At 37.5% G+C, this 25,702-nt stretch overlaps 1 protein-coding gene and 1 pseudogene across 2 annotated transcripts in view; both read right to left on the bottom strand.

Moving 5' to 3' along the window:
- Nucleotides 1–25,702, bottom strand: part of ATF6 (activating transcription factor 6) — a 221,298-nt gene that overhangs the window by 149,739 nt on the left and 45,857 nt on the right. The gene's annotated exons all lie outside the window — the stretch shown is intronic.
- On the bottom strand, nucleotides 2–25,700 carry LOC149750534 (glycine cleavage system H protein, mitochondrial pseudogene; annotated as a pseudogene).

Here is a 25,702-nt window from a genome sequence, read left to right on the forward strand (position 1 = left end):
AATTTTTAAATGTTAAGAAATAATTGAAATAAAAATGTCATACATATGCATCCTACGTGTAGCTCTGAAGCAAATCAAAGTTCTTTTGTAGCTCTATACACACAGCAAGAACACTAGGCATAGAAGCAAGTCAAAACAGCTTACTGATATGGTCAAATCCCTAGCTTGTCATCCTGTACATATATGAAAAATAATTTTGAAAATAATTTTTATAAGTATAGAAGTACCTTATTTATAACCTGTTTAGACAAAGTCAGTATTCTATATGCTTTAAAAACTATAATTATGTTATGTGTGTGTGTATATATATATATATATATATATATATATATATATATATAAAGTAGAAACAGGTATATAAAAAGTAGAAATAGGTACATATAAACAAATTCTAAACTCAGATAATAACTGGAATAAGAAGTCTTAGATGCTGCAAACTGATTATTTTCAATGAGGAAATACTTCGAATGAAATGGGAATTTTTCTCTTTATCAACAGCCAAATTCTTTAGATTTTCACAATCCCAGAAGGCAGGCTATCAAATAAAGCTAACAGAAATTTCTTTAAATGCCTATGAAAGTTTCCTACTTACTTCTTTCTCCCCACTCTCCCTAATTCCTTCTTCATGTATTTGGGTCAAACATATGTATATCAATATCAATCAAATACTGCAATAGTTATTTAACACTTTTATTCATTCATTCATTCATTTATTTATGGCTGTGTTGGGTCTTCGCTGCTGTGCGTGGGCTTTCTCTAGTTGCGGTGAGCGGGGGCTACTCTTCGTTAAGGTGCGCGGGCTTCTCATTGCCGTGGCTTCTCTTGTTGCGGAACATGGGCTCTAGGCGCACAGGCTTCAGTAGTTATGGCACGTAGGCTCACTAGTGGCGGCTTGCGGGCTCCAGAGCGCAGGCTCAGTAGTTGTGGCGCACGGGCTTAGTTGCTCCGCGGCATGTGGGAATCTTCCCGGACCAGGGCACGAACCCGAGTCCCCTGCATTGGCAGGCGGATTCCTAACCACTGTGCCACCAGGGAAGTCCCAACACTTTTAGCTCATTAATCAAGGACTTAGAAATTTGGCTCATCAATAAGATATCTTGTGTGTGTGTTTAATTTTACAATGCCACACATATAACTTACACTAGTCACAATCTTCTTGGAATTCAACACAAAGGGAATTTCCCTGGAGAAGCACAAAAGAAGGGGTACCAGTTTCTATTTAGAGGGATGAAGTAGAGGAGGAAAATAAGGCTGACAAGAACGTCACAGTTAAGGGTCCTGTGATTCTAAGAGAAAAGGAGTTCTTTGGGGTTTAGTAATTTGCCTCCAAATTTGGGGAAAGGGATGTTAGGTGGAAGCAAAGAGCAGGTACACCCCTCTAGACTCTTTTTCTGATATCTTATTATGTTCCCTACTCTCCTCAATTCTTTACCTCCAGAATCACTGCCTTCCAGTGGTTCTCACAGGTATGCTGTGGCACTCTGGCATAGTACAAACTCTTCAAAAGTATACCACCAAATTATGATCATTGTACAAAATTTAATTTTGCTACAATTGAGGCTACCTTTTGTTACAATTGTATTTTTCAGACAGAGTATTTACCTGAGTGGTCACAAACAGTATAAAAACCCTTCTGCAAACGAGGTAAAAGGCCTAATGGAATGTCCAAGTATACTCAGGAAAACTTAGTTTGGTGAGTATTTTAGAAAACATGAGATAAGCAGTAAACAAAACAATTTTGTCAGGAAGCCAAATGAAGAATGTGATGACAACTGCAGAATATATTTTTTCTTTTTGAAACTTATGTTTTTGAAAAGTGTTTACTTTTTAATCCTTTCAAGTGTAATGCTAAAATTTTTACTTAGGAAAGTATGCAGTAAACAAAATCAAAGTTAAGAACTTTCCCGCCAGTTTACAGCATCTCAATTAATTCACCCCCTACTGGCCCACCCCTCCATTGCATTAGTGAAATATCCACATAGTAACATTCCTGTTTGGTGGAAGTACTCCCTCAACCCCGCCAATCCCTAGGAAAAGCTCTATCACCCTAACTATTTAAGAATTGCGTATGCGGCCCACCCACATTTTATTTCCATTGGACAGTGTTGAGCTAAAGCTCCTGGGAAGGAACGGTGTTTGGGAGGGGAGCAAATTCTGGGTTGTCCCTCCCTGGGATTCACTTCAATAGGGTCCTCTTTTTTTTTTTTTTTTTAAACTAGAAATGCTTTAACTAGTACCACCAGTCTTGGTACTAGTTCTGGACTCTGTGGCTATTCAGAACAAGTCTAAGCAAGCCTTCTTCCAATGTCCAAAGACACCTAACATGCCCCGCCCCTCACTCCAGGCTTTCTTTTTCAAAGCTTTAGTTTCTTCCATATGTTCCTCTTTATAGTACAGTCTTAGGTCCCTTCAGCATGTTTGGTCACTCCCCTCTCAATATGTTTCTCAGAGATGGGCCCAGAACTGGCCACAACACTTCTGAGGTAGTATGACCATTATAGGATGGAACGGGATAAGTCCTTCCCATGTTCTAAATATTATTCTTCCACCCATATACTTAATATCAGGTAGGCTTTTTTAGCAGTTACATCATACTCTATATTGAGGCTGGTATAATTAAAACTCCAACTGTTCTCACAAACTGATTTTGGACTATTACCTTCCCTTCCTTCCCTCTCCTCTCTCACTTCCAATTCTGAAGTTATATAACTGAGCTTTTTGATCCAGCTGAATAATTTACATCAAATTCCTCTTAAAATATCATTCAAGAACTTTTAGAATCCGAATTAGCAAAAGAAATTCTCCTTCTAAGCAAGGAACAACATACCATCAACATCCTCAACTGAGTTGTTATTAAGATATCGAAAAGAACAGAGCCAAGAAATTGAGCCCTGCAGCGTGCTCCTAGGGAGTGCCTTCCAAGTTTGTAAATACATAAGTTAAACCACTTACGAATTAATTGTAATATATCCTAGACCAAAATTCCCTGTCTTGACCACAGAGATATTACAAGACTGTTAAACATTCTTCTAAGATGCAAATACAGTATGACAGCAGCAACCATTTTTTGAGCACCTACTATGTACTGAGGAATGAAAACTCAAAGAAAGTTGAGGCTCAAAGAGTTTAAACAGTTTGCCCAAGTCATGCTGTGATATGGTGATTTATAAAAAGAAATATATATTTGGTCACAACATTTTTCCTGGCACAGAGCTCCTAAAACCCTTGGAATTTCCCAAGTGATAAGACCCATAAAGGTGCCTTTTGCTATGTCAATGAGGTGAGCTGGAAGGCCCTAGCTTACCTAAGGATAGAGAGAACCATAAGAATAGAGAGTTGGAACTTTCAGTCCCACCCACCACCCCCCAACTGCAGGGAGGGGAAAGGAGCTAGAGATTGAGCTCAATCACCAATGGCCAATGACTTAATCAATCTGTCTCTGTCATGAAGCCTCCATTAAAACCCAAAAGGAACGGATTCAGGGAGCATCTGGGTTGGTGAAGATTCAGGGACAGTGGTGAGCCTGAAGAGGGCATGGAAGTTCCCTGTCCATTCCCCTATACCTTGCCCTATGCAGCTTTTCCATTTGGCTGTTCCTGAGTTATATCTCTTTATAATAAACAGGTACTCTTGTAAGTAAAATGTTTCTCTGACTTCTGTGAGCCACTACAGCAAATTAATTGAACCTGAGGTCATGGGCACCTCTGATCTATAGCCCGTTAGCCAGAAGCACAGGTGACAACTTGGATTAGCGATTGATGCCTGAAGGGGGCGTAGGGTAACTCTTGTAGGACTGAGCACTTAACCTGTGGGATTTGACACTATCTCCACACTGTCTGTGTCAGAATTAAGTTTAATTGTAGGACACCCAGCTAGTGTCTGAGAATTGCTTGGTGGTATGGGAAAAACCTCCCCACACGTTGGAACTGGGTGATCAGAACTCTTAGGGAGAACTGTTTGGTGGTGTGGAAAAACATACATTGGAATTGGTGTCAGAAATGTAAGTGCTCTGAGTAATTAACAAAGCCAGGATTTGGGTCCAGGATTAGAACATCATCACTGCATTATGTTGACATTTCCCAAAATGACTGATTTTTTTTTAAGTTGTTTCAAACTAGTTTATTTAGCGGTTCCATTTTCACTCCTCAATAGATTTTATGTATTTCTCATAGGCTTCTTCACTCATTAGTTCATCTAGTTCTGAAGGGTTACTGAGTGTCATCTTGATCAGCCAACCGTCTTCATAACAAGATTTGTTGACAAGTCCTGGATTTTCTGCTAGAGCTTCATTAATTTCAGTTACTTCTCCTGATAGAGGAGAATAGAGTTCACTAGCAGCTTTCACACTGTCCAAAGCACCAAATTCCTCGTTTGTTCAATTTTGTCCCAACTTCAGGCAGACTACAGTAAACAACATCTCCCAAAGCTTCCTGTGCAAAATTGCTGATTCCCACTGTTCCAACACCGTTTTCTGTTGTTACCCATTCATGTTTGTCTGTGAATTAACGACCCGACAGCAGAAGGGGGCCGGCGACCGCCCACAGTCCCCAGGGCCGCGGCGGGCAGGGCACGTTGGGCGCAGAGATGGCGCGCAGGCTGCCGACCGCGCGGCCCACACGCTCCACGCCACTCGCAGCGCCATGTTCGCAGCCAGAATGGCTGATTCACTCATTTATTCAACATGTACTAGATACCTATTATGTTCCAGGAATCATATTTGATGCTAAAGACTCAAAGATAAAAATCAAATACTGTGTGTGTGTGTGTGTGTGTGTGTATGGCAGGGGGAAGAGTGATACAGACAAAAGATAACAGAGGGATTAGCAGCATAACAGCGGTTAATGCCAAATGTTACAGAAGCATATAGCTAGGGCATTTGATCTTTACCAAGAGGATCATGAATTTATCTTAAAATACAAGCAGTAAATAAACGGGTGGAAAGGAGGATGTGAGTGAGAAGGCATTTCATGTAGATAGACTAGTATATGAAAAAGGACACAGTCATAAGAGAGTATGTTTTGCTTGGGGAATTGCAAGTAAAGCAGAAGAGGGTATGTAAGTGGACATGTGCATGTGCAAGCACAGTGAGAAAGGGATCATCTCAGAGAGAGAAGGAAAAGAAAGGAGACTAACCATAATGCAAGGCTAGATTATTTATGGATGGCCCTGTCTGCCACATTATCATTAAGTCTAGCAATTTATTCAATAGAATAAACAAAACTGGTATGTTCTGTTCTTGTTTTAATTGTGGCTCCCAGTTAACATATCCCTTTCTATATCAAAATCTTCCCTATGAACAATATTAAATTCCCTGGTCTAATGGGGAAAATCTACCTTCTTTCTTTTAAAAACTGGTATTACATTTGTCTCCTATTCATCTAGACTACTTGATGGTTACCACTGCCAGAAAAACAGCAGATTACTAGAACGGTTCCTCTGCTTTCCTACTTCCTGGCTAGGGATCTTAAAGCTGTTTGCAAGGCTCTCATAGTTAACTGCCAAGTCAAAGTGGCTGCTATGGCTTCTAGGAGTAGTTTCTATACTTTTCCTTTCTTGAATCCTACTGTCAACTAGCAATTAACACACTTTGTTAGTTCCTCTGGATCAGAATGCACCTTCCCCTAGCACAGTGATTCTCAGAGTGTGGTACCGGGACCAGCAGCATTAGCATCACCTGATAACTGGTTAGAAATGCAAACTCTCCGGCCCCATTCCAGACCTACTCACCCAAGAACTCTGGGAGCGGTGCCTAACAATCTGATATACGCCAATGTTTGAGGGCCACTGTTTTAAACTAATCTTGTTTCTCATAACATCTTTCCTACCTCAATTCCCTAAAAGTTACACATTGTTCACAATAAATCCAACAGAAGTGGACAGTTTGGGGAAAAGGATGGGGAAGTCAGACGAGAGGGATGTGGAAGGACACAATCAAAAATGATTTATGTGGGCTTCCCTGGTGGCGCAGTGGTTAAGAATCTGCCTATTAATGCAGAGGACACGGGTCTGATCCCTGGTCTGAGAAGATCCCACATGCCGCGAAGCAACTAAGCCCATGCGCCACAACTACTGTGCCTGTGCTCTAGAGCCCGCGAGCCACAACTACTGAAGCCCACGCGCCTCCACTACTGAAGCCCGCGCGCCTAGAGCCCGTGATCCGCAACAAGAGAAGCCACTGCAGTGAGAAGCCCGCGCACCGCAACGAAGAGCAGTCCCCGCTCACCGCAACTAGAGAAAGCCCACGCGCAGCAACAAAAACCCAACTCAGCCAAAAATAAATAAATAAATACTTTTTAAAAAAAAATGATTTATGTGGTTTATGGATGATTTATGGAGTAAATTACAAGAGTTCACAATCATTAGTACTTGGAAGTTTTCAAAGAGCTCTTCTACTAATCATTGTTCTTTTCATGATTTTATTACCACTGTGAAAACTGGCATTTTGATTCACAATTTGTGACTGTTACAAGCAAATGCCTTGAGTTTAACTATCAGTTCAGGTTATTCCATCTGTAACTGGACTGTGCTATAATCACTTAGTAGCTACACTTCCTAGGAATCGGTTTTAATGTTGATTGGTTTGGCTCATAAGTGATCACTATTTTTTCCCACTACCCACGGGAGTAATGATTATCACAGTGTAATGACAATATATGTTTAACCATAGCTACTTTAGTAACTTTTACCTTTTTTTAGCCTGAGGGCTCACTCAGATCTCATTCAATGGTCTCCACAAAAAGGATCTTCACAACACTTTTATTATACAGAGTCAACAAAGCATTTTAAACAAGGAAGTAGGTCAGAGAAGAGGCAAAAATAAGGATCCAAACAGTCTATAAGTCTCAATTTTATTATCTACCCATTGGGCCAGGAAGTATTTTGAAAAGGCAATATATTAATTTTAGAAAGAATCTTTTAAAGTTTTTCACTTTTTTGTTTTTAGTTGTTGTTGCCATTTGGTCCCAATTCCTTGCAAATTTTTTTTAAAGTCTTAAAATGAAATTTCTAAAAAAATAAATTAATTCAAGTGAAATGAAATTTCTCAAGCTAAATTACAGAGAAGCTGACTGTCCAATTCAGCTCAAAACAACTATATATGCTTGAACCTATGAAATGACCTATAGAAACTAATTTTAACCATCTAAATAACTGCAAATTTACATTTCCCTTGTTTTTATTAATATCTGAAAGACATAAAGGAGTTTTATTTTACTGCCAGAATTCAAGACTGTCTTAGTACAATTTGGACAACACAAATATTAAGAAAGGAATTTGACAGTCCTTATAATGGCCAAATGTACAAAAGAGTATGAGAAAATTACTGTTGATATGAACTTTTAGATTCTCGGCATGAGTGTTTTATGTCATTCAATGTCCCTTTTTGTTAATTTTGGGAAAAATAAATTTCCAAGTACACAAGGAGATGACTCAGAGTCACAATAAGAATTAGTATAATGATTAACTGTTTATAGATCATGATATTAATATGGCAATCTAATCACTTTTCATAATTAGCTTAAATCAGATTCTATTCAGTATTTTTAAATAAACTAATAAATATTTTTAAAAATAGAAGTCTCTATGACCAGAAACATGCTACCCTGCAAGAATCACAATAGTTTTATGCCTTCGAATAATCATTACACCAATAAACCTTGCTCATGCTGTGGGTCAATGGGCCTGAAAAGCACAGATTAATAAAACACAAGTAATTTCAATTTCCCCAAAAGTCTGGAAAAAGTATTATAAGAATTGTTACTTTACTTTTTCATTTATGAAATTCTAAAAGCCAACAACTGTTTTAGATTATTTATGAAGCCAACTTAATCCTTAAGATATGATTTCAGATACCCAATTTTCATACCAAGTAGCTGAACAAAAAATGGCAAATCTCCAAATCTATTCTTCGCTTTGCAAACCTGTTTCCTTATGGTACAAGTTGGTCAATTTTAAGTTCAAGCCATCTCAGCAGTTAAGAATCTTACTGGTTCCCATCCCCAAAAGATATCCATATGCTGCTATTCCTCTTCCTGAGAACTGCACATGAAAAAGTGAAATCACTTTAAGCTGGAAAGAGCATGAAAATCCTCAGGTTTTAATGTGGAATACAGGAAAGAACACAAAATTTGGAGTCAAGAGATATGGATTCAACGTGTGGCTATGAGACTCTCCAATTGAGTCGCTCTGGGAAAGTTGGTTAACTTCACTGAACCCCCAATTCCTCACATGTAAAATAGGAAAAATAAATATTTCACAGGGTTTTTCAAAGATTCAAATGAAACGATGGATGCGAACATGCTTTATAAATCGGAAAGTGCTATGTGTCCCACAGATGACACAGCAGTTAGTGGCACAGCTTGTCTTCCTGCCTGCCAGGTTCAGGCTATTCTCAACATAGCAACTGGAAGGACTGCTTTAAAATCTAGGTCAGATTACTATGTCACTCCTCTGCTCAAAACCTTCAGATGGCTCTTCATTTCTATCATGGTAAAAGCCCAAATCCTTACAATGACCAAGGCCTCACTAAATTTAACCCCTCCACCGTATCTCTCTGGCATCATCTCCTACTACTCTCCCCCTTGCACACTTTAGTCCAACCACACTGACCCACTTGCTTTTCCTTGAACATGCAAAGCACACTTCCACCCTAGCGCCTTTGTACTGGTCGTTCCCTCTGTCTGGAATGCTCTTCCTCCATATATCCATATGGCTATTTATCACCTTTAAGCCTTGGTTCAAATGTCTACTTTACAGTGATCACTATTTAAAACTACAAGTCCAACAACCACTCTCACACTTGTAAAACCATTTACCCTACTATATTTTATCCCTTTGTTCTATTATTTCACTTATTATGTTTATTGTCTGTATGTCCCTGTAGGTACAGAGACCTGTTTTGTTCGAGGACAATGCTTAACCCATAGAAGGCATTCTTTTTTTTTTTTAAAACAACAAATAAATGAATTTTATGTAACATTCTGCCTCATGCCAGGAGAAAAAATCCAGATCTTTATTTTAGGAAAACTAACCCACAACTCAAGAACAGCAGGTGGTCAACTCATTATTATACCATCTCCAGATCCAGGAACAGGAAATTATGTTAATTTTCATTGCAACTGAGGCTAAAGACAGGGAGTTCCCAAGGGAGTTCTCCAAATCTTAAAAAAGCTATTTTTCTCTGTTTATTGAATGGTTCACAGATGATTTTTGCAGGCTTGTAGTAAATCGGCGTAATTTACTAGAAACAGAAATTTGACTGAAGGAAGAAATAGATCAATAGTTGAAATGTTTTGTTTTTTTTTTTTAATCCTCTAAATAGCAGTTCTCAGGACCAGGGATTACCAGACCCTGAGGAGAAACACGTACTTTTTACAGTGGCAGTTTGCCAAGTGAGCCAACAAGAGCAAGAAAACAACCTGAGATTCTTTCATCCATTCAGTGAACAATTATAAAGCAAGCACTCTTCTAACAGGCGATGATCAGTCTTGGAACCCAGCCACTATACTCTGAGGAAGGCCAAGCAACTTGTGGAGAGGCCCAAATGAAGAAAAACCGAGACCCTGTAGCCAATAGCCCTGGCTCAGGTCCCAGCTCAGGCCAGCACCAACCTGCTGGCCTGATGAGTGAGCCAGCTCGAAAGTAGGTCCTCCACCCTGAGCCAACCCCCTTGACACTCCATGGAGCAAAGAAAGAAACACTGTTTCTACTGAGATGTTGAATTTCCCAAACTGCAGATGTTTCAGCAAAGTAACTGACTGTTATTGTTTTAAGCCTTTAAGTTTTGGGGTGGTTTGCTACACAGCAATAAATAACCAATGCACTATAGTTATTAAATTGCTGAAGTCAATGAGTCAATGTTTAATACAAAAAGTTTGTGTGCAAACAACTCTTTGGTATCCTCTCACTTGAGAAAGGCACACTCTACTCATTCTCAATGTCAAAAAGATGCCTGTAAATTTGAGTGCAATCTCTTCTATTATATTCCCACCAATCCCGTCAACCCATAAAATACATATTTTCTCCTTTCACATCCAATCTTAAGCTTTAGGAAAATGGGTAAAGTTATTGGATAGAGTCCTAACTCCTCTATCTGTAAATACCAACTTTTTCTCTACATGGATCGCTGTTGTTCTATTAATGATTAACGCAAGGGCTCCAAAGGCCGACTGTGAACCCTAGCTCTGCCAAATGTTAGATGTGACTTCAGTTTCCTCATCTGTAAAATGGAGATAATAACACTTACCTTAGAGTTCCAGGAGGAATTAATTTATATAAAGTGCTTAGACTAGTACTTGGTGCAGAGCAAATGTTTGATAAATAAAAGCTTAACACAACAAAACACACAAAAACTGCTACCTTTACCAACCAAGCACAGGTGGTATCAACATACAGCCAAACTCAGATTATTTTGAAACTGTCTTAAGTTTTTTATGCATCTTCTTTTTTCCAACGGTCTTATTTCCATTTATCTCTCATTTTCAAATTCACATCACACAAAAAAAGGGGGGGGAGAAGGAAAAATGAAAGCAAGTAATGTGGTTTTATTGAGAATTCCAGTAAAAGAGTTGAGATAGAAAGCCATATAAGGCATACAGAGTATCTGTGATTCCCCAATATTAGCTCCTCAGAGCTCATGGATTGTGACAAACTGCCTGGCAACATAAGACATCAATGCTCGCTTATGTTCACAACACACAGACACCATGAAGTCTAGATGCATAGCACACACAGTTCATGCTATACTAGCCATAACTCTGTTAAAAACAATCTGTAGGGCTTCCCTGGTGGCGCAGTGGTTGAGAGTCCGCCTGCCGATGCAGGGGACACGGGTTCGTGCCCCAGTCCGGGAGGATCCCACATGCCGCGGAGCGGCTGGGCCCGTGAGCCATGGCCGCTGAGCCTGCGCGTCTGGAGCCTGTGCTCCACAACAGGAGAGGCCACAACAGTGACAGGCCCGCATACCGCAAAAAAAAAAAAAAAAAAAGAAAAAAGACCAATCTGTAGAACAACCCTTAAAATATGTTTCAAATGCTTACTGAAATGACAGAACAGGTCAAATCTGTAGAAAATAAGACATTAAAGGCAAACTGCCTAGAAGCAATAAATAATTACATATATATTTTGAAAAATCAAAAGTTTCAAAGTTATCTTATACTACCTTAATATTAGGCTAGACCTTCACTTATTACAAAAGTAAAGCTGTGTATTCCTCTATTATTTACGTTTTGCACAGCTCAGTACTGAAAATAGTGTTTGAGAAAGCTATTTCAGACAAACCATCCACTAGTCCTTGTTTTATGTTAAAGATCTGTAGTCTAAAGAAAATATCAAAGTAACCAACTTAAACTCTGACAGTTTTCTCATCTGCCCTAGTCTCTCACTGATGTCCTCACACAAGACAGAAGCAGCAGAAGTTACCACATTATCTCCTTTTATCTTTGAAAGTGACATAGTGACTTATTCAAGGTAAAGAAGGAAGTTAACAAAGGATGTACGTTTCTGATTTCAACTGCTTTTCCCTTCACTGTAACAAATCAAGTCTGAGGGGGAAGTAGCCAAGTGATACATGATAAAGCCACTGTGATACTCCTCATAAGCCTCCCTATGTATAACTCAGGAAAGCCAAAACTGAAGAAAATCATCAACAGAATTTTCCATGCCCTCAAAACTCAGCTCTTCACTACTGATAGACTCTAAGCCATTTTTTTAAAGGATGAAATCCACAGGGGATAGAAGAAAAGAGAACCAATTACTTTGCACAGATACTTTTTTGAAGAACATGAGTAAATTAGACTATTTGGGAAAAGAACTGCCCTTAGCTCTGCTACCTCTCTGCAATCCCAGATTCAATAACACCTGGTATTTAGATGTATTTCTTCAGTTTATGTGTCACTTTGATAAATTTGGAAAGCACTTTTAGCCAAAAACTTGAATTAGATTTCATTTAAAAACCTGGCTGAACAAAACCATGTATACTTGGTGGTTTGAAGTCTGACATTTAAGTTATACAGTAACTTTTAACTTACAGCCAATAGTGATATCATACAGCAAAGTGTGCTCAGCAATTGAATAAGGAAAAAAAATTGAAGCCAGATTTGGGGACAGGCTCATCTCAGGATAAAAAGCTAGAATTCTTCCCATAAAAATAATGAAAAGCTGACAAACTTTGAGAATATTGGAATTAGAGACATTTTATTTCTAACCAGTTCCAGGCCACTCAAATTCAAAACCATATTCTCTGTGGTTACCTTTCCCCTATAACATAGACTCATAAGAAAACCACAGAGTAGCTGGTCCTTAAGTAGTACAATTTGCCCTTCCTCATCCAAGTCTGATGTCTCAAACTGTAAAGATTCTGGTTCTTGAGAGGGGACAGCACCCAACCAGAACAAACAAGGGAAAAGTATTATCAATTTCAAATACTTGTTAATTTTTTTAACACCTAATATATTTAAAACCGCCTCTGGATGTTGCCTTATTATTTGCAGAAAAGGAGAATGGTTATAGTGACTTTTTAAATAGTAGAAAGGGAAAAATGTAACACAGGAATCTATATACTGAAGTCCTATGTGCCAGGAAGAAGTTCCTCTCACAGGGTTCTGTTATGATTCCTGTTCTGTCCAAAACACAGGTCCATAAATTTCCTCAATTATATAATACAAACCTATGACTATACAAGCGTCTGTCTAGAGATTTAATAAAATTTCTCTTATATATATTATCTTCTAATTTAATGGATAAGTGCTCTTACAATTAACATAGGGGTCAATGTATAGAAAGAAATATAAAACTATACACAGTAGTTTTCAACTCTGGACATACCTCAGGATCACCTAAAGAAAAATACTTTGTTTAAAAATAAATGATTTAAGGACTTTTCTGGTGGCACAGTGGTTAAGAATCTGCCTGCCAATGCAGGGGACATGGGTTCGATCCCTGGTCCAGGAAGATCCCACATGCCATGGAGCAACTAAGCCCATGCGCTGCAACTACTAAGCCCGTGCGCCACAACTACTGAGCCCGTGCGCCGCAACTACTAAGCCCACGTGCCACAACTACTGAAGCCCGTGCACCTAGAGCCCATGCTCCACAACAAGAAAAGCCACCGCAACGAGAAGCCCGCGCACCACAATGAAGAGTAGCCCCCACTCGCCGCAACTAGAGAAAGCCCGCGCACAGCAACGAAGACCCAGTGCAGCCAAAACTAAAATAAATGAATAAATAAATTTTAAAAATAAAAATAGATGATTTAGACCCATCTCACTAGATTCCATAGGTTTAGGGTAGGGCTCAGTTAGCTCTCTTTTTAAGATTTTGTAGTGATTATGTACAGGAAAGGTTGAAAACCACTATGAGAGAATTTACCAAAAAGTCATCCAAACTGTTAAGGAGAAAAGGAAAATTAGCAAAACATCAGACAAACTTCTATGATAAAAACTGTAGCCCTACTATACTCAACAGTCAACAAAACTCAGAACATAACAAAGCTGATAATAAACAACAAATTGCAAGTGGCATTTAGACTGATGTTTTCCCAACTAGCTCTTAATCACCCTGTTTTATAAAGAAGGAATTATTTTTAACACAGTTTGTTGCTGGTTAAATTTTATGTTGATAACAGAATCTTTCAGAAATTCTTTTATTTCTATTGAAATTAATCTATTTTCTCTTTTTCTTCCCTTATTTCCCCCTCATTTCTTAAATAAATTCAGCTTCCCTCCACGAAGAAATATTTTTACCAGTGTCTAAAGTGAACACTGCTCATTTCCTCTACCTCACTGTATTTCCTTGATATCTGTACAAGTCTGAGATTTACATCAATCCTTGGGGCCTGGGAGCAAGTTAAACTTACCTAATGTCAAAACAGTGATGAAGTGCAAACTTAAAACAACAACAAAACTTAAAAATCAAACAGAAGCACAGCATAGAGAAGTAATGAAAAACCATGCCTTTGGTATGAACATCAGGTATGAACTTTGACCACTGAGTTAAGTACGAACCCAAGAGGAGGAAATTCTAAAGATTAAGTCCTCTCCCTAACAAAGAAAATATCTTTCTCAACCTCATAAAATTTAAATGTAATAACCATTTATACTGTACCCTATCCAATTTCAACGTCTGTTAGAAGGTTCAGTGTCTGAAAAATGACTAGAGGAAACTACATTTATAGTGCAGAAAGTAGTAGTAACGAGATAAAGAGAACAGCTATGAAAATTAAGGTATCTTAGAAAATGTACAATCAGAAAAACATAAAGAAAATGGAACCAGTCATACAGAGTGAAGTGAGTCAGAAAGAGAAAAATAAATATCATATATTAACGCAGATATGTGGAATCTAGAAAAATGGTACAGATGAACTGGTTTGCAAGGCAGAAATAGAGACACAGATGTAGAGAACAAACGTATGGACACCAAGGGGGGAAAGCAGGGGGGTGGTGTGGGGGAGGTGTGATGAATTGGGAGATTGGGATTGACATATACACACTAATGTGTATAAAACAGATAACGAATAAGAACCTGCTGTGCAAAAAATTAAATTAAATTAAATTTAAAAAAAAAAAAGAAAATGGAACCAGTCATAAGAGACCCAGGCCTCGAAAAAAATTTTTTTTTGCCATTTTTATTTTTTTGAGAGGGGGGACAACTTTTTTTCCATTTCTGTATTATACCTTGGTTACTGTCATGTGTCATAAACTTCCCTTGGAATGTCCTTCTCTCCTTCTCTCCTTATAAATCGTTAATTCTACTCTCCTCTGTGAAGTCTTTCCTTATAATAACTCTCTCCGTTTATCTCCCTCTTCACAGTACAACACTCACAACACACACCACATTACTTGGTGCTCACGATGACATTTCCTTGCACCAGTCACTGCTTCATGCTGTTCTCCTTTAGAGTGAACATGATGGCCTATGTGACCTGAACACAGCCTACCCTTTCAGCCCAATTGTTTACCATTCCCCACCATACATTCTATGCTCATTAACATTCAATCATTCATTCATTCAGTCACTCAACCAGCATCCAACAAATATTTATCAAGTAGCTACAACACGTCAAGCTCAATCTAAAAGCAAGGTAAGCTCTAGCCATCTGTGACTGCTTCTTACTGTGGGTAAAAGCCATCTTCTTTCACCTCTCTAAGCATTTGTTCAGAATATTGCCTCTGCCTGGAATGCCCTTCCCTCTCTGTCACCATGATAAAAACCTTCTTTGCAATTCAGTGCAACATGTGTCTACCATGTACTACATACACTATGCTAGATGCTGAGAATATATTAAAAAAGGAATAAGGCAGAACTTCTATTCTCAAAAAAAAAAAAAGGAGGGAATTCCATGGCGGTCCAGTGGTTAGGACTCAGCACTTTCACTGCCAGGGCCCAGGTTCGATCCCTCATTGGGGAACTAAGATCCCACAAGCTGCTCAGTGAGGCCAAAAAAAAAAAAGAATGGTCCATGGGAAACTGTGCAATCTCAATAAAGTAAGCACCACTAAGAATTAAAAAAAAAAAAAAAGGAAAAAGGAGTCTATAGTGATGAAGACAGATACACCAACAAATAATTAGTAAAATATGATACATTCTATTATATGTATACAGGATAATTTGGGAACACCAAGAAATACTTAGCCCAGCCTAGGGGTGAGCTGAACTAGCTCAACGCCACTTTTGAAATCTGTAATAACAATTCCCCTGCTTTTCTTTATAGCTATACCATCTATGCACATGCATTCATAATGTACAGTTTTTCTGATTTGAACTTTCTATAAATGTAATCATACTGTACCTATTTCTCTGCAATTTGCTTTTCCCACACAGTATGGTACTTTCTACAAGGTCTGATAAATAGCATTTTAATACCATAATTTAAAACCAAATTTCATTATGACTTCTTTGATCTATGGGTTATTTAGAACTGTGCCTTTTAATTTTTAGTAGTATAGGAGTTCTTAGTTTCATCTTTTTGTTATTGATTTCTAGCTTAATTGCACTAACAGTGAATGTAGTCCATATGTAGTTTTTGAAACTTGCTGATATTTCCTTTATGACCTAGTACAGAGTAATTTTTAACACTTTCATATATGGTTGGAAAACTACGTGTTGATAGATGTCGTATATATACATACAGCCACTAGATCAAATTTAATAATGACAATAATCAAACCTTCTGTATCCTTGCAGATTTTCTTGTCTATGTGGTCTATCAATTACTGAGAGAGGTATGCTAAATTTTCCCACAGAAATTGGCAGCAGAATGCCAATTTTCACCTGTAGGTCCATCAGTTATCGTTTCCAAGCTATATTATTAGAAGCATACTAATTTAGAATTATTATGCCTTCCTGATAAACTATACTTTTAAATCAGCATGTAGTGACTAGGTCTAATAATACTTTTCTCCTTAAAGTATATGTATCTGATATTAATAGAGTAACTCCAGCTTTCTTTTAGCTACTGTTTGCTTCTCCATCCTTTGATCTTCTACTTTTCTGTAGCTTTATGCTTTTAGGTGTTTCTCTTACAAACAGCATGAAGTTGAATTTTGCTTTTCTCCCGCATCCAGTCTGACAATCTTTGCCTTCTAAATGCACAGGTCAGTACATTTCCATTTATTGTGATTACAGATAATATTCTAGATTCATTTCTACTACAATATTCTGTGCTTTCATAATCTAGCTGTTTCTTTCTCTCTTCATGCCATCTTTTTGACTGAATCCGTCCACCTCATTCCACAATACTACTTCTAATAGGTTTTGAAATGATATATTCTAATTATATTTTGTTAGATGTTACCCCTCAAAACTTTAAAATGCCAATTAATTTAACAAGTCTAAACATAGTCATTATCTTTACTTACTCCCCAAACAACAGAAACTTTGAGTGCTTTAAGCTCAGTCACACCCCTCACAATTTATCCAATGTTACTGTCCAGAAATTATAGTAGTCCCCCTTTACCTGTGGTATCACTTTCCACGGTTTCATTTACCTGTGATCAACCACATACTAAAAATATTAAATGAAAAATTCCAGAAATAAACAATTCTTAAATTTTAAATTGTGCACTATTCTGAGTAGCATGATGAAGTCTCGCACTGTCCTGCTCAGTCCCACCCTTCCAAGACGTCAATCATCCCTTTGTTTAGTGTATCCCACTGGTTTAGTCACTTAGCAGCCATCTCAGTTACTAGGTTGACTGTCGCAGTATCAGTATTGCAGTGTTTGTGTTCAAGTAACCCTTATTTTACTTAATAATGGCCCCAAAGTGCAAGAGTAGTGATGCTGGCAATCTGTATATGCCAAAGAGAAGCCGTAAAGTTCTTCCTTTAAGTGAAAAGGTAAAGTTCTCTACTTAATATGGAAAGGAAAAATATCAAATGCTGAGGTTGCTAAGATCTACGGTAAGAACAAATCTATCCATGAAATTGTGAAGAAGGAAAAAGAAATTCGTACTAGTTTTATCATCACATCTCAAGCTGCAGAAGTTATGGCCACAGTGTATAAGTGCTTAGTTAAGACAGAAAAGACATTAAATTTGTACCATAAGCTATTTTGAGAGAGAAAGAGGTCACATTCACATAACTTTTATTACAGTATATTGTTATAATTGTTTTTTTATTACTAGTTACTGTTGTTAACCTCTTACTGTGACTAATCTATAAATTAAACTTTATCATGGGTATGTACGTATAGAAAACACATAGTATATATAGGGTTTGATACCATCCATGATTCCAAGGCATCCATGTGGTCTTGGGATATATCCCCCAAGGGTAAGGGGGGAATACTATACTTCCATCTTGATTTGTTTTAACCTTACAAACTAGACATTGTTAATGTTTTATACCATCAAATTTTTTAAAAGTTTCATTCACATTTATTATTTTTGTTGTTGTTGGCTCTTCATTTCTGTATCTCAAATCTTCTTTGAGGTTATTTTCCTTCTTCCTTAATACCTTGACACTTTTGAAGATTACAAAAATATTTTAATGTCCCCCTCAATCTGGCTTTATCTGATGTTTCTTCATGGTAAAACCCAGGTTACGCCATTTTGGCAAGAATGTCACAGAAGTGATGTTGTGCCCTTTTCAGTGCATCACATCAGGAGGTACAAGATGTCAGTATGTCTCATGACTGGTGATGTTACTTTGATTACTAAGTTACTGTAGTGTAACCCCATAGTTATGGTAGTGTCTCTTAATATCTCTCAAGTTTTCCATCTCTATGTCTCTCTGTGTTACATTCTGTATAATTTCTTCAGATCCATCTTCCCATTTACTATTTGTTTCTTCAAATGTGCCTAATTTTTTGTTTTAACCTGTGCATTGTTTTTCTAATGTCAACTTTTTACTTATCACATTTCCAGATTCTTTTTCAAAATGTCCTGATTAATTCTTATAGTCTTTTGTTCTTTTGTCATACTTCAATTCCCTCTTTTATTTAACATATTTATTTTACCTCTAGTATCTGTTAATTCAAATATCTGTAGTCTTTCAGAGTTTTATTCTGTAGTTTATTTCCTCTAACTCTTATTCATGGTGGCCTGTTTCCTGGTGTGTTTAATAATTGGGGGGAGGTGAGAGGATGTGGATTCATGTTCAGTTGGAACCCTACCTTTGGCAATTTTTTAGATGTCTGTTTAAAGTGCCTTTCTCTGAGAAGGATTTACATTTGATTCTGCCAGGAGACTAGCAGTACCACCAACACAGGACCGCTTAAACTAAATTTTTGTCTTGGTTTTTTTTGGGGCCACACAAGTAGTGTAAATTCAGGCTCAAACTGCATGAGTTAGGGCTTGTGGTAAAGAGAAAATTCTTTCTTTATTTCTACTCTACTCAAAGCCAATACCAAGACAGGTACTTACCAACACTCTCCCTATGTGGTATGGCAATCTACTTTTTTCTCTTTTAGCAACCAAGAATGTCATTCTTTGGAAGTTCCAGCTTTACTTGGGTGGGGGTAGGAGGGCTTCAGTTGTGACTTCTCACCTTGTTTGGATCCAGAGCTTTCTTTCCTCTTACCAGATGCTAGGACAAAAGGATGAGGAAATAACTCTAGGACAAGCACCACTTCCAATGTTAGCTTACCATTATGGATTTATGTTACCTTAACATTCTGGCCTCTGAGAAGTGCTTCCTTTTCCTCAGTTCAGCCATGAAATCAAAGAGTTTTGATTTGTTTTTTAATCCAGCATTTTCCGGTGTAGTAAAATGCAAAGTTTCTCTGTACCTCTAGCCCACCATACTGCCAAAAACAGAAGTCCTTAAGGTTTCTCGAAGAATGGTAGGAAAAAAAAGTGCTTTATAAAAGGCAGAGTTTTCAATGGTCATTTCTTAAAAAGAGATCCGGGTTAAATTTCAGGTTCTACAACTATAAAATATGACTAATAATCATAGAATCAATCCCAATGAGTAGTAAGTAAGAAGAGGGTTTCCTACCAATTCACATTTGTCCTGTTTAGCCATTCCCTGCTGCCTAGAGTTACTGTTTTTATAGACCACCCAGAGTAGGCCAGTTCTTTGAATCCTGTGCCAAAAATAGCTAGATGCCTTCTTTACCATCCACACAATATCAATAAGGTCAGAAAAATTAACCCTTTTAAGTCTACTTAGTTTATTTTCTTTTTCTGTGTGATGACTATTCAGTAACCCCAAACTCTCCAAACTAGTCAGTTTTCCTACACATTACTTTGACAAAACTCTCTTACTTTAGATGTAAGATGTATTTACATTTCATCACCAAGTGCCTTCAGGAAATGTTTCTTAAGGCATACCTATATTTGGCAAATGTGTGTTATATGTTTTCTCACTTGGACCCATACCAGTAAGGCACAAAAGTTCAATTCTACATTGAACATCTGAAACAACATTAACAACACTACTTTGGTAATGTGATCTCTTCTGAAAGACTTTAGGCTCCTAAATTTAAAATGCTTTCGAAATCTCTGATTAAAATGTCTATTTGTCTGGCCAGACTTAGTTTTGTAGTACCTGAGAAAAGCTGAGTTAGAACTCACAATCTATTATTTAAAAGCCTATGCAGTTTCTGCACCAATGAAAACATAATGCTTGCTTTATAGATATTCAAGGCCACGGATGTGGAAGTTGTTCACTAAATATCTTCCAGGTGGTACTAATAAGGTTCAACTGGGGATTTCCCGCTCCTCTGGCAGATTCCCAGGTCCGAGGAGATCATTGGTTTTGCAGTGAAAAGACTGCAAACAATGAGGTCAATTAAGAAATGCTTCTGAATAATATACATGATGCAACATCTCCATTCCCAACATTTGGTTCAGGGGTAGATTTCAGTCTTTCAAACACTGTTGCTCTCTGAGCTTTGATATTTCACTGTGCCAAATTTTCTCCAGAAGAAATAGTTCCTGCTTTTTATGAGTTTCATAGCCAGTTTCTTTCCTATTTCCTTCTTGGTATCTGGAGATATTCCAACTTGTTAAGACATTTTGATATTTCTTCATTCCTTCTAGCTCTTCTCTTTGTTGCTTTTCTTCAATCTAAGCCTTTTAACATGTTTTCAAAATCTGAACAGTTCCTAATATTCCCACTACTTCTTGGCTTTCTGTTCCTAAAGCCTTCACACAGAGACAGACACATTTCCTTAGGTTGTTGCTCAGTATTTTCAAGTATTTAAACTTTCTCCCATTCTTAATTCTCCTTTTTGTACTGTCCATCTAAATTTTTTTAAACACAAACCTTTATTAATAAATTGAGACTATTATCTCCTCCATCCAAAATGGATCAATCTACTTGCTCATGGAAATAAGACCCAACCCATGATACACCCATCACCTCAGCCATCAGTGAAGATCATTAATTCATTAAAAATTTTTTGTTCCTGTCTTATTTTTCAAATCTCTGTTGACTTATGAGGGCTTTCACAGCAAGACGTCCCCAATACCACCCTCATTTCCTGAAGCATAATTACATTCTCTTTATTCGTTCATCAACTGCTACTCCGTAAAGCCTCTGTGACTACCATCATCAGAGTCACTGATGTTCCTTCAACAATATGCCCCTATTGGGAATTCCCTGGTGGTGCAATGGGTAAGACTCTGCGTTCCCAATGCAGTGGGTCTGGGTTCGATCCCTGGCCAGGGAACTAGATCCCACATGCATAACGCAACGAAGGAGCCCGCGAGCCGCAATTATGGAGCCCGCCTGCTGCAACTAAGACCCAGTGCAACCAAATAAATAAATAAATATTTTAAAATATATATATATATTAAAAAAAAAGAATATGCCCCTACCTTTACACAACATCTACATAATTCTTTTTCATACTACAGTTGTTTACATATGTGCTTCTCTTACTAGACTTTTATTCATGTTTGCATTCCTGGCTCCTTGCTCAGTACCTGGCAAACAATAGTCCTCTAAAAATATTTGCTGTTATGTCTGACTGAATAAATAATGAGTACCTCATATAGCCTAGATAAGAAACGAGGAACTAAAAGCACACAGCTTTTGAGAAATAGCAAATGAACACACATAACTGTGTATCTCCTCTGGGATGAACACTGTCTTGTCTCTACAGGACAAAATTAAAGAACTAGACAACATGATCTAAGACTTTATACCTGTGACAAAATATGCATAAGAAACAGTAACAGCACAAAGCACAACTTCAACAAGTGGAAGAAAATGTAACAAATTGATAACTGGTGAGAAGCAGCTGAATAAAACAATATCAAGAATGTCAGTGGGGAGAGACTAAAACATAAGTTGAAAGACAGAAGGAAGTTCTTTCAGTTTAGGAATGGTGTACATAAACGTACAAAAATAGGAATTAGTAAATATATGCAGAGTATGGCAAGCAGGTTACTTGTCAATAAACACTAGATACATATTTAATACATGCAAGTAGGTTTACAGCAACTCATACCAAAAGAAAAGATTTTTTGGTCAAGATTACAAGTAATCCCTTTAAAAGAGAAATACAACTAGCTAAAGACTTATCAAAAAATAACTTACTACTAATGAGGGGTGAGGGTAGGGGGAACATATTCATTCATACCAAAAATATTTATTGAGAGACCACTATGTGCCAGGCTCTGTTCTAAGCACTGTAAAACAAAAAACATGAAAATCTCTGCAAGGAAATAAAGAAAATAAATAAGTAAATTACACAGTATACTAGAAGACAAGAGGTACTATGGAGAAAAGTAAAAGAAAAAAGAGAATAGGAAGTGTGGTGGCAGGAGCAGGGGTGGCAATTTAGAGAAGGCAGTCCAGGACAGTCTCATTGAGGTGGCATTTGAGCTAACACTTGAAGGAAGGCCACTGGAGGAAGAGCATTCCAGGCAGTAGGAATAATAAATGTGAAGAAACTGAAGCAGGAACATCATTAGTGTGTTTGAGGAAGAGCAAGGAGGCCACTGTGGCTGCAAGAATGTTAAGATAACATTTTTGATCCAGAAGATAGGTAAATATTAAAAAACACTTACAATATCCATGTTAGGAAAGGTGTAGAGAAATGGACCTTCCTTTCACCTGCTGGTGGGAGTGTAAACTGTGACAGTCTTTTTGGAAGGCAATTTGGCAGAATCTATTACAATTTCAGATATTCATGACTTCTAACTCCAGTCTGCTACTCTCTCTCTCTCCACACACACACACAATACAGACTCCACGTATGTAAACAATACCGTGTGTGTGTGTGTGTATGGAAATAATTTAAATGCCCATTAATAGGAAAATGGTTAAATTAATTATGGCAGCAGTTCTCAAAGTGTAGAGCCCTGGGGTTCCAGGTAGTCCAAAGAGCATTCAAAAGGAGAAGGAAAAGTAGCAGCCTCTGTAATGATAAAAGAATCTTCAGGGTATAACTACTAATGGTCACCTTTAAAAACTGGTATTTAAATATAAGATAATAATTGAAACCTATGGCTCTGTTATCCTCAATGGCTGTGGCAAAAGTCACAGAGGAAAGTCAGTGGAAAAAGTCATTATATAAAAGAGACTTTGAAAGGAAGAAATGAGTGTAGCTGGAGAAGTTCTAACAAATGGCCTACACCCATGAAGCCCCCTCTGGTACTGAAGGTCCCAGTATAAAACGCTTCATTTTGAGAGCTGTTAGTGACTCTGTATTCACTCCACAGTAATCCAATTCACTTTATTCAAGGAATTTAATTATTTTCAAGTTCCTAAGTCAGGATGACAAAGTTTTGATTAGCATGTCTCTTTTCTCCTTTATTAATCAAGAGATAGATCTTCATGAATAAAGAAGTCCCAGTCCTCAAATACAAAAATTAAAATGACAAAATAATTTTAATATGAAAAATATGGGTAAAATGTCAAGCGTAAATAATGAATAAAGTAGTAAAATAATTTTTTAATAATTCAAAGGCTTACTCCAGGTATCTCTTCAGCATATTCTATGTAACTTGTCTAATATAGTGTGGACTTTCAAAAATAAGTCAACTCAGAATTATGCCTTCTTTTCACTGAGTTGCCTTAGTGAACTAATTAAAAAGTAGATAGGTCTCTGGGGCTCCATGATGAGGTATCAAATGCTCTGGGGAATTGCGCTAACACCAAACAATAACAAAAGTCCAATACGAGATCTATATTTTATTTTTTAGAAACCAACTACATAGGAATAAAATGGGAGTGACCTAGTTTGCCCATCAAACATGTGAAAAAAGGGGTTCATTATACTATTTTTCCTCTAATTTCTCTGTCTGAAAATCTTTATAGTAAAGTTTTATTAATAAAAGAGATTAATTCAACTTATTTCAGTTCTCAACTAATTTTAATATAGATTTCGCTCCTCTCCCTAATAAATCTGCTTTCCAAGATTACTACTGACGGCTAATTACCAAATTCAATGTTCCTGTCTCAGCTTTCTGCCTCTCTCAAGCCCTCAGCATGTGATATCACTGCTCAAGGCCCTCTTAACACTCTTTTCATCCTCAGCTTCAGAAAACCATTCTCTTCTCATTCTGTCCCTGACCCTATTCACTCTAAGTTTCTTTTCCTGAGTCGATCTACTGCTCATGCTGATTCCCTCAGATTCTTATTACTCTTCTTCCTCTATTTTTCTCCTTGGATAATCTCAGCTATTCCACTAACGTCTCTGTTTGTCTATCTACCTATCTATCATGGTAATTCCCAATATCTAGTCACTATCTCAAATTTCCCATACTACTAATAAAAACCATTGTCTTCCATCATAAAACTATTCACCTTTCTATGTTGGCTACCTCCTATTACAGCATCACCATTCAGTCCTTCAAGATAGAAATTTTGGAATTATGTTTAATTTCTCTCTTTTCTTCCTCATGTTCCACACTGTATTCGTCATCAAATCCCACAGAGTCTATCTCAGAGATGTACCCTGAGATAGTCCATCCTTTCCATCACCATAGTCTAAGTTCAGGCTCTCATCTATTACCTTAAATACACCAACAGCCTCCTAATGCTGTCTCTGCCAATAGTTTCTCCTCCATCCAATCCATTCTCAATACCACCCTCAGAGTCATCTTCCTAAGATACAAAACTGATTACGTTACCCTCTCCCTAAAAACTCAGGAATGTCTGGTTTACAGTAGCGCTGTATATAGCAGCATACAAGGCCCTTCATTATCTGGCCCCCACTTATACTGCTAGCCATATTTCCTCATACACACTCCCACACATATAAAAATGCACTGAATTTTTCATTTTTTTCTGAAAATGTCAGGCCATTTCATAATTGTGCCTTTTATCATGCTGCTCCCTCTGCTTGGCATGCCTTTCCCATACTTTCCACCTGGCAGACTGTCATCACACTTTAAGATTCAGCTTCCTCTATGGGATGTCCCTTACCATTCTGTCATTCAACAAAAAAATGTTTTGAGCATCTATCAATATGACATGAACCTTCTCCTCAAGGAATCCATATTCTCATTTATATTCTTTTAGTACTTTGTTCATACTGATGTTATGACATGCATCACATTATCCTGTACTCATCCTTTTACATGTCTCTCCTCCAGCTGGATCATGACATCTTTAAAGGCACGGCCCCTGTCTAACTACTCTTGACTCCCCAACACCTAGGATGCTGATTTTGATCATGTGTTGAGTGTGCCATGGTTAGTGGGAGTCTGAAAAAGATGATTTCTAAGATCCCTTTGAATTCTAGTATTCTATGACTCCAACACAAAAGCAGCATTTCTTAGCTGTGATTTAGCTGAAAACCTGAACCAAGTTCAGCTAGATCCTTAAAATATTTATACTGATTCACATTCCAAATCTACTAAAGAAGAAACTGAGAATTATTGCTCTACCTATTTATTTTATAGCTAGGGAGGAAGCCACCCAAGTGCCTTATAATCTCTGATACTCAAGTATCATAGTACTGAGGTAGGTAATATTATTCTTATAAACACATTTTAAAAGTAAGTAACTGAGGCATAGAGAGATTAAGTAACTTGCCTAAGACAACAAAGTTACTAAGTGGAGGAGATAGGATTTGAACTCAGGCAGTCTAATTTCAATGCCCATGATCCTAATCAGTTCATTATTCTGCTTCATCAGTGATCTGTTGAATAACTTAAGGCTTTCTTCATTAAAAAACATGAACTTTCTGCCAGACCTAGGTGAAGAACAAAACAAATCCATTTTTCCCTAGCTTATGACTAGAGCTAGAATAATAAATAACAAGAATTTAAATTCTTAGCATTAGTATCCAAAATAAATATCTATACAC

This window comes from Delphinapterus leucas, chromosome 1 (assembly GCF_059928025.1).
Source record: "Delphinapterus leucas isolate spDelLeu-1000000601 "Yukka" chromosome 1, BTC_Dleu_Yukka2, whole genome shotgun sequence".
NCBI classification, from domain to species: domain Eukaryota; kingdom Metazoa; phylum Chordata; class Mammalia; order Artiodactyla; family Monodontidae; genus Delphinapterus; species Delphinapterus leucas.